The sequence below is a fragment of the Macaca nemestrina genome, chromosome 20, assembly GCF_043159975.1.
Source record: "Macaca nemestrina isolate mMacNem1 chromosome 20, mMacNem.hap1, whole genome shotgun sequence".
Classification (NCBI taxonomy): Eukaryota; Metazoa; Chordata; class Mammalia; order Primates; family Cercopithecidae; genus Macaca; species Macaca nemestrina.
The window spans coordinates 45,307,693-45,317,446 of NC_092144.1; the positions used below are offsets into that span (position 1 = coordinate 45,307,693).

The following is a 9,754-nucleotide window of genomic DNA, read 5'->3' on the forward strand; positions in this document are numbered from 1 at the left end:
GGCTCACGCCTGTAATCCCAACACTTTGGGAGGATGAAGCGGGTGAATCATCTGAGGTCAAGAGTTCAAAACCAGCCTGGCAAACATGGCGAAAACCCGTCTCTACTAAAACTACAAAAAATTACCCAGACGTGGTGGCAGTAATCCCAGCTACTTGGGAGGCTGAGGCAGGAGAATCGCTTGAACCCGGAAGGCGGAGGTTGCAGTGAGCCCAGATCCCGCCACCACACTCTCTCCTGGGTGACAGAGCAAGACTCCGTCTTAAAAAAAAAAAAAAAAAAAAGCCAACAGAGGAAGAGGAAGGGAAAGGACTGCAAGCTCGAAGAATGAGCCAGAATTCAGTGTGGCCGGAGCACCATGGGAGAAGGGCACTGTGGGGCCATGGAGGGTGGAGGGTGATAAGGTGGAGGGACAGGGTCAGGCTTGCACTTTAGAAAAATCCATCTGAGCTGGGCGCGGTGGCTCAAGCCTGTGGTCCCAGCACTTTGGGAGGCCAAGGTGGGCGGATCACGAGGTCAGGAGATCGAGACCATCCTGGCTAACGTGGTGAAACCCCGTTTCTACTAAAAATACAAAAAAAAAAAATTAGCCGGGTGTGGTGGCGGGCGCCTGTAGTCCCAGCTACTCGGGAGGCTGAGGCAGGAAAATGGCGTGAACCCCGGGGGCAGAGCTTGCAGTGAGCCAAGATCGCGCCACAGCACTCCAGCCTGGGCGAGAGTGCGAGACTCCGTCTCAAAAAAAAAAAAAAAAAAAAAGAAAGAAAAATCCATCTGGCAACCGGGTGGAGTGGCTCACACCTGTAATCCCAGCACTTTGGGAGGCCAAGACGGGCAGACCACCTGAGGTCGGGAGTTGGATACCAGCCTGACCAACGTGGAGAAACCCTGTCTGTACTAAAAATACAAAATTAGCTGGGCATGGTGGCACATACCTGTAATCCCAGCTACTTGGGAGGCTGAGGCAGGAGAATCACTTCCGGGAGGCGGAGGTTGCGGTGAACCGAGATTGCACCATTGCACTCCAGCTTAGGCAGCAAGAGCGAAACTCCGTCTCAGAAAAAAAAAAAGAAAGAAAGATCCATCTAGCTGCCATGGAGAGGGTGGATGGGGGCACGTGGCCAGGGAGAAGATGGGGGACTCGGCTTCCTGTGGAAGGGGCTGGGAGTGTCGGTGATACTGAGGAGGAGAGGCCAGCGTGGCCAGGTTTACCAGAACCTTAACTGCTTGGGTAACAGACATCCCAATGCAGGAGATGGGCTGGGAGACCCCAAAACCACAGGATGAACCCAGAGCCTCATTTTCACTTGCAAATTTGTACTGTGGGTGACGGGGGATGCAGAAGGGTAGGTTACAGAATGTCACTCACTGGTAAGTACTTGAAAATCTTTTTATATGAAAACTCACATGGATAGACTGATGGAGGTGAATACAAAATTGGCAAGAATTTTGAGTATAAAATGTGAGATTTCAAAGGACTTTCTTCTGGGTATGTTCTGGCTTCAACTCCATGGACCCCGTGGGGGTCACTTCACTCTCCCCAGCCCTCTGGGTAAAACAGCAGTTCCTTGGGAACTTCCTCTTCAGCTTCCCCCTAACTGCTTTGGCCCCGGGGAGCTGGGAACGAGCCCCTTCCTGCTTCTTTACTCACATTCGGGGACATCGACCCCTAACACCTGTTTTTCTTCTCTGTTGACAACCTTCATATTTCTTTTCCTTTTTTTATTTTTTGAGACGGAGTCTGACTCTGTTATCCAGGCTGGATTGCAATGGTGAGATCTCTGCTCACCACAACCTCCGCCTCCCTGGTTCAAGCGATTCTCCTGCCTCGGCCTCCCGAGTAGGTGGGACTACAGACGTGTGCCATCATGCCTGGCTAATTTTTGTATTTTTAGTAGCGACGGGGTTTCACCATGTTGGCCAAGCTGATCTCAAACTCCTGATCTACCCGCCTCAGCCTCCCAAAGTGTTGAGTTTATAGGCCTGAGTCAACTCACCATGTTACAACCTCCATATTTCCATCCTCAACCCCAGTATCTCTCCTAAGCCCAGACCTGGCTTACCTCAGCTTCCCAGACCCCTCTTCTTGGACATCCCCCGGGGCCCCACACACCCACTGGATCCCACACCCACCTCAGCTTCTTCCTGGACCCATGCCTCCTCCTAGGTCCTGTCTGGGAGAGCAACCCCCATTTAGCCTCCTGAATGTCTCCCACCTCCCCTTACTCCCTGCCCTGGCCCCATCCTGGGCTAGCCCCATCTGGGTCCTTGCACTGGGCTTCTGGCCTCAGTCTCTTCTCTGGTCCAGGATCTTCCTAAAGCCAAACCCTCCTCTGCATAGACACCCCCATGGCTCCCGAGGGTTCCTGGGACAGTCTGAGCTCCTCAGCCTCTAGCATCCCAGCCCTTCCCACGCCATCCCTCCTCTCCAGCTCTGTTTCTTTTTTTTTTTGAGACGGAGTCTCGCTTTGTCGCCCAGGCTGGAGTGCAGTGGCGTGATCTCGGCTCACTGCAAGCTCCGCCTCCCGGGTTCACGCCATTCTCCTGCCTCAGCCTCCCGAGTAGCTGGGACTACAGGCGCCCACAACCGCGCCCGGCTAATTTTTTTTGTATTTTTAGTAGAGACGGGGTTTCACCGTGGTCTCGATCTCCTGACCTTGTGATCCGCCCGCCTCGGCCTCCCAAAGTGCTGGGATTACAGGCGTGAGCCATCGCGCCCGGCCCCCAGCTCTGTTTCTAGCACATATGTTTGTTCCCCACCTCAGGCTGGAAGGAAACACTAACCACATCCTCTGCTTGTGATGAAGGAGGATCTTAAGCAAGTGACATATGAAGCTATTGAAGGAAAGTGGGTTCCGGCTGGGCGTGATGGCTCACGCCTGTAATCCCTACACTTTGGGAGGCCAAGTTGGAGAGATCACTTGAGATCAGGAGTTCGAGATCAGCCTGGCCAACATGGTGAAACCTTGTCTCTACTAAAAATACAAAAATTAGCTGGGCGTGGTAGCACGTGCCTGTAATCCCAGATACTCAGGAGGCTGAGGCAGGAGCATTGCTTGAACCCAGGAGGCGGAGGTTATAGTGAGCTGAGATCGCCCCATTGCACTCCAGCCTGGGTGACAGAGTGAGACTCTGTCTCAAGAGAAAAAAAAAAAAAGAACATGGGTTCCTTCTTGAATGCTCCCCTTATTCCCCCCACCAAAGGTAATGTTCTGGGGGAGAAGGAAGCCTGAGTGCACCTCCTAGCATCTGGGGGAGAGGCAGTTGGAAACTGTACCCAGGGTCCCTTGCTTCTCAATTTCTAGAGATCCAGCCTTGCCCTCCTCTCTGAGATCCTCCTGGAAGGCTGTAGCTCCATTGTTCTCAGCTTCTGGGAAGCTGAAAGGAGGTTCTGGGAAGAAGAAAGTGATGTACAGGCCGTTGTTTTCCCACGGGAACCTCTGTCCTCAAATCCTCCAGACCTCCACATCCAGGCATCTGGTGCCGTCTCCTGCCTCTGCCTCTGGTCACTTCCACAATCCAAGAGCCCAGGCCTCTAGCTTCCTCCTTCCCCAAACTCAGGAGTTCAGGTCTGCAGTCCCCTCCTTCCTCAGGCACAGAAGCCCCATCTCCACTCCCCTCCGTCCTCAGAACACAGGTTCCCAGCCCCCTTCCTAGGATCCTCAAGTTCAAAAGAGGCTGAAAACTTGTCTCTCAGCAGGCTCAGGAGTCCTGCCCCTCTCCCCACCGGGCCCGCCGCCTCTTTTCTAATTTTTTAATTTATTTTTATTTTTATTTTTTAGACAGAGTCTCGCTCTGTCACCCAGGCTGGAGTGCAGTGGCACAATCTCAGCTCACTGCAGCCTCTGCCAGGTTCAAGCAATTGTCCTGCCTCAGCCTCCCAAGTAGCTGGGACTACAGGCAGCTGCTGCCAAGCCCAGCTAATTTTTTTGTCTTTTTAGTAGAGACGGCGTTTCACCTTCTTAGCCAGGGTGGTCTCGATCCCCTGACCTCATGATCCACCTGCCTTGACCTCCCAAAGTGCTAGGATTACAGGCATGAACCACCATGCCTGACCTTTTTTATTTTTGGAGACTGGGCCTCACTCTGTGACCCAGGCCAGAGTCCATGGCACTATCTCAGCTCACTGCAGCCTTGATCTCCCTGGGTCAAGCGATCCTTCCACCTCAGCCTCCCTAGTAGCTGGGACTGCAGGTGTGTGCCACCACACCCAGCTGTGCCCCTCTTGTCTTAAGATGGTCTTCAGGTCTCAGCTTCTTCAGCTTGTGCCTTCAGTCCCTTATTCTGTCTGAGAAACTTAGATCCCTCACTCTCTCCAAATGCAACCACTTCCCCAATATTCAAAGGGCTTCCTCCGATGCTGGGTGCGCTGGCTCACACCTGTAATCGCAGCACTTTGGGAGACTGAGGAGGAGGGTGGATCACCTGAAGTCACGAGCTCGAGACCAGCCTGGCCAACATGTGACACCCTGTCTCTACTCAAAATACAAAAATTAGATGGGCATAGTGGCACCCACCTGTAGTCTCAGCTACTCAGAAAACTGAGGCAGGAGAATTGCTTGAACCTGGGAGACAGAGGTTGCAGTGAGCCAAGATCACGCCACTGCATTCCAACCTGGGCAACAGAGCAAGATTCCATTAAAAAAAAAAAAGGGGGCCAGGCACGGTGGCTCACACCCATAATCCCAGAACTTTGGGAGGCCAAGGTGGGTGGATCACCTGAGGTCAGGAGTTCGAGACCAGCCTGACCAACATGGAGAAACCCAATCTCTTCTAAAACTACAAAATTAGCGAGGCATGGTGGTGCATGCCTGTAATTCCAGCTACTCAGGAGGCTGAGGCAGGAGAATCGTCTGAAGCCGGGAGGCAGAGGTTGAGGTGAGCTGAGATTTCACCATTGCATTCCAGCCTGGTCAACAAGAGCGAAACTCCGTCTTAAAAAAACAAAAAAGGCTTTCTCGGAATAAATTGCTTTCTTGTCTGTCTTTGGTCTTTTTTTTTTTTTTTTTTTTCAGCTTTATTGAGACACAATTCAATGGATTTGGGTATTTTCAGAGTTATGCAACCTAACACCACAGGCTAACTGTAGGATATTTTCATCACCCTGAAAAGAAACCCTACACCCGGCTGGGCACGATCATTCATGCCTGTAATCCCAGCACTTTGGGAGGCCAAGGCGGGTGGATCACAAGGTCAGGAGATCGAGACCATCCTGGCTAACATGGTGAAACCCCGTCTCTACTAAAAATACAAAAAATTAGCCCGGTGTGGTGGTGGGCATCTGTCGTCCCAGCTACTCGGGAGGCTGAGGCAGGAGAATGGCGTGAACCCAGGAGGTGGAGCTTGCAGTGAACCTAGACTGCACCACTGCACTCCAGCCTGGACGACAGAATGAGACTCCATCTCAAAAAAAAAAAAAAAAAAGAAACCCTGCACCCATTAACAGTTAATCCATTCCACCTACAGCCAGCCTAGGCAACCACTAATCTTTCTGCCTATTCTGGACACTTCATATGAATGGAATCATCATGTGATCTTTTGTGACTGGCTTCTTTCACTTAACGTTTTCAAGGTTTATCCACGTTTAGCATATATCAGTATATCAGTCCTTCGTTTCTTTTTAGTGCCAAATAATGGTTATGGGCCTGGGGTAGAATTGCTAAATCATGCAGCAGCTGTGTTTCATCTTTTGAGGAACTGACAGTCTGTTTCCTGAAGTGGCTGCACCATTTTACATTCCCACCAACAATGTATGAGGGTTCCAATTTCTGCACATCTTCATCAACACTTGTTATTATTTCTCTTTTTAATTACAGCCATTCTAGTGAATGTGAAGTGATATCTCATAGTTTTTTGTTTGTTTGTTTGTTTGAGACAGAGTCTCACTCTGTCATCCAGACTAGAGTGCAGTAGGTACAATCACAGCTCACTGCAACCTCCACTTCCTGGGTTCAAGTGATTCTCCTGCCTCAGCCTCCGGAGTAGCTGGGACTACAGGCATGCACCACCACACCCGGTTAATTTTTGCATTTTTAGTAGAGATGAGGTTTCACCATGTTGGTCAGGCTGGTCTCTAACTCCTGACCTCAAGTGATCCACCTACCTTGGCCTCTTAAAGTATTGGGATTACAAGCGTGAGCCATTGCACCTGGCCTCATAGTAGTTTAGATTTATGCTTCCCGGCCGGACGCGGTGGCTCACCCTTGTAATCCCAGCACTTTGGGAGGCCGAGGCGGGTGGATCACGAGGTCTGGAGATCGAGACCATCCTGGCTAACACAGTGAAACCCCATCTCTACTAAAAATACAAAAAATTAACGGGGCACGGTGGTGGGCGCCTGTAGTCCCAGCTACTTGGGGGGCTGAGGCAGGAGAATGGGGTGGACCCGGGAGGTGGAGCTTGCAGTAAGCTGAGATTGAGCCACTGCACTCCAGCCTGGGCGAAACAGTGAGACTCCAATTCAAAAAAAGAAAAAGATTTACACTTCCCTAATGATTGTGTCCGGCATCTTTTCATGTGCAAACTGTCCATTTGTTAGTGGTTTTTGCTTCTTTTAAAAACTGCTGAGCCATCCATAAACATTTTCAAAATGCAGGGTATGTTTTTCAGTGTTAAGGCAACTGTTTTGATGTGTTTTCCTTTGCTCTCTATCACCAAATATTGTACATACAAATAGTAAGACTGGGCTTTGTGTTGTCCATTGTTAATCCTAAATGCAACAAAACACATGGAGACTTTTGAAAATCCTTCAGAATAATGCTATAGTTAAGATTTTGCTAAAGCAAGTGTTTTTTCTAACTCCTTGAGCTGCATATTACCTTGAGTAATCATCATCCGAATTGTATCCTCTTGAATTCTTTTGAATTCTTCCCTTGCCCAATCCTTCAGGTATTTGCGATCAGAATCATTTGGAACTTGAATTGTTTGGAAAATCCTTCTGTAAAGGAGAAGAACTTGCTGCCTTCTGATGAACTGCTTTAACGTTCGTGTTGCTGGGGGTAAGTGGGAAGTGGCCATGTCTACCAGCGGTCCGCTGGAGCCTTAGCTGGTCTTTTTCCTTCTCTTTTTCCTTCTCTCCCTCTCCATTCCTTACCCTATCTCCCTCTCCCCTCGTCCATCTCTTCATCTCACCATAACCTTTTTTTCTCAATTTTTTTTTTTTTTTTAAACGGAGTTTCGCTCAGGCTGGAGTGCAATGGCGTGATCTCAGCTCACCGAAACCTCCACCTCCCGGGTTCAAGCAATTCTCCTGCCTCACCCTCCAGAGTAGCTGGAGTAACTGGGATGACAGTTACTACGCCCGGCTAATTTTTGGGTCCTTAGTAGAGACGGGGCTTTACTATGTTGGCCAGGCTGGTCTCAAACTTCTGACCTCAGATGATCCACTCGCCTCTGCCTTCCTAAGTGCTGGGATTACAGGCATGAGCCACTGTGCCTGGCCTTCACCATAACTTTTGTGTATCTTTCCCTCTCCCACTTTTACTCTCCATGCCAATCTCTGTCCCCACCTCCCCATATCTGTCTTTCCTTTCTCTGTCCCTCCATCTGCCCTCTTTTCCCCACCCAGCACCCCTATACTTAGGCCTCTGTATGATCAGCGGCACCAGGTCAGGCTGGAGCCAGTACTAATGGGCACATCTGTGTGCAGACCCAGGGTGGGTGCTGAGGGCCAGGCCCAGGCACCTAGGACTATAAATGCCCCTGCAATGTGGCTGGCCTCAGCCCTGCTCTGGCAGGTGACCCCCAGGCCCCGGGCTCTGAGGCCGAGCCCTTCTCTGAGGTCTCCCTTGTGCCCCCTACTGCCACTGCAGTGGGAGGCCTGGAGGGAAGGCTGGCAGGAGGAACCACACTAACCGGTCTATCTCCCTCTACCCCCAGCTGTGCCTCGGTGTCTTGGGTTTCCTACAGGGTGAGTGCCCCAGAGGGAATGCAGAAAGCTGGTCAGTTGGTCTGGATTTGCAGCAGAGTGTGGGGTGGGGAGGGGCTGGTTGTGCTGGCTCAGGTTGGGAGGCTGTTTGGCATGGCTCTGTGACAGGGGATTGGCCACAGTGGAACTTATTGGGACAGGGCCCTGGCTAGCTGGGACAAGGGGCTATTTGAGCAGACTGTGTGTCAGGGGATTGGCAAAACTGGTTCTGAGGAGGCTGGGCAGGGCTTTGGGGACAGATGGTGCAAAAGCAGTAACTTCAAGCTAATACTGATATAGATGACTTCATGCCATGGCTTTGACATCAAGCTCCCCATTGTTCTGTGAAGTATGCACCAATACCCCCTTTACAGATGCAGCAGCTGAGGCCCCAATAAATGAGGTGACTTGCTCAAATTCACTTGGCTAGAAAGCGGCCGAGTCGGCTGGGCAAGGTGGCTCACGACTGTAAGTAATCCCAGCACTTTGGGAGGCCAAGGTGGGAGGATCGCATGAGCCTGGGAGACCAGCTTGGGCAACAGAGTGAGTCTCCTCTCTAAAATAGAAAAAGAAAAGGAAGGAAGGGACGGAGAGAGGGAGGGAGAGAAGGAGGGAGGGAGAGAGGGAGAGAAAGTGGCAGAGTCAGAATTAGAATCTGACGCATTTAGCTTCCGAATCCACCGGATTATTCTTGACTGCCTCCTCTGGGCTCCTGGTTCCCTCAAGCCCGACGGACGTCTGCGTCTTATGTTTCCAGGGCTGCCGCTTCATCACGGCTTTCTTGGAAAACGGGGGCGCTGAGAAGCCCGACTTCCAGCTATATATGTCGCCACCGCCCACGGGGCCCCCGACGGCGCTGCTGGTGACAGCTCTCCCTGCGTAGGCGCCACTCTCCCCGAGCGCCCCGCGCCTGCAGCCAGGCACGACGGTGTGGGTGCGCCCGCCCGGCGCAGAGGAGCTGCGGGGCTCGCAGCAGGCGGCGCTGTGCAAGCAGCGACGTCGTGGCCCGAGGGAGTGGAGGTGGTGAAAGCGCGTGGGCGCGCCTCCCTGGACTCGGCGCTGGCTCTGCGGCGCCACCTGCTGGACACTCCCTACCCGATGGTGGCTCCGTCGCTGCCGCCCGGCGACCTGCACAAGGAGTTTGCGGTGGTGGCGGGCGCTGGGCCCACGCTCTTGAGGCGCCTCACGCCCCCTATGCCTGTTCTACTGGACTGCGTAGACCACCCTGCCCTCTGGCCCCATCTCCTGAGCCTTGAAGGCTTCCAGACGCGCTGCAGTTGCAGAAAGCAGGAGACCTATCCAGCACCCGTGTCGTGGCTGCCCATCCCGTCGCGCTGCTGGCTGGCCTCAATTGTCTGCAAGCGAGAAGCAAGGCCTGTGGCCACGCGTTCGGAAAACCGCCGCCCCATGATCCCTGGAGTGGTCTCCACACGGTGCCCCACTTAGCACCTGCGCGTCCCGGGCGCCGAGACCGCGTGTTCCCAGAGGGTAGTGGTCTGGGTAGCCTGAGCTTCTGGTGCTGCGACGCCGACGGGGCGTGGGCTCTGCGCCCTGGCACGATGCTGCGCTCTGCAGTGGACCAGTGCACCCTCTGGCGTTGCGCTCTTCAGCCGACATGCAGGTGTTTTTCCCGGAGGCCGCCGTGGGCCGCGGGAGTTGACACCTACAATACGCTCATGCCCTGGTGGGCGCGTTCAGTCGCAGCCTCGCAAGCATGGCGCAGCCAAACTTCTCCAACGTGGAATTTGCACCTGCCCCGGTGCTCCTGGACTGCCAGCCACTACCCGGCCTGCACTGGCGCCCTGTCCCTGCTGGCCCCGAGCCGCGTCATGAGCAGCATTCTGACTAAAGG

The 9,754-nt window shown here is 52.9% G+C and overlaps 1 pseudogene; it reads right to left on the bottom strand.

The window, feature by feature from the left end:
* Positions 1 to 5,846: 5,846 nt before the first annotated feature.
* LOC105495489 (LYR motif-containing protein 2 pseudogene) lies at positions 5,847 to 7,030 on the bottom strand (annotated as a pseudogene).
* Between the last annotated feature and the right edge of the window lie 2,724 nt (positions 7,031 to 9,754).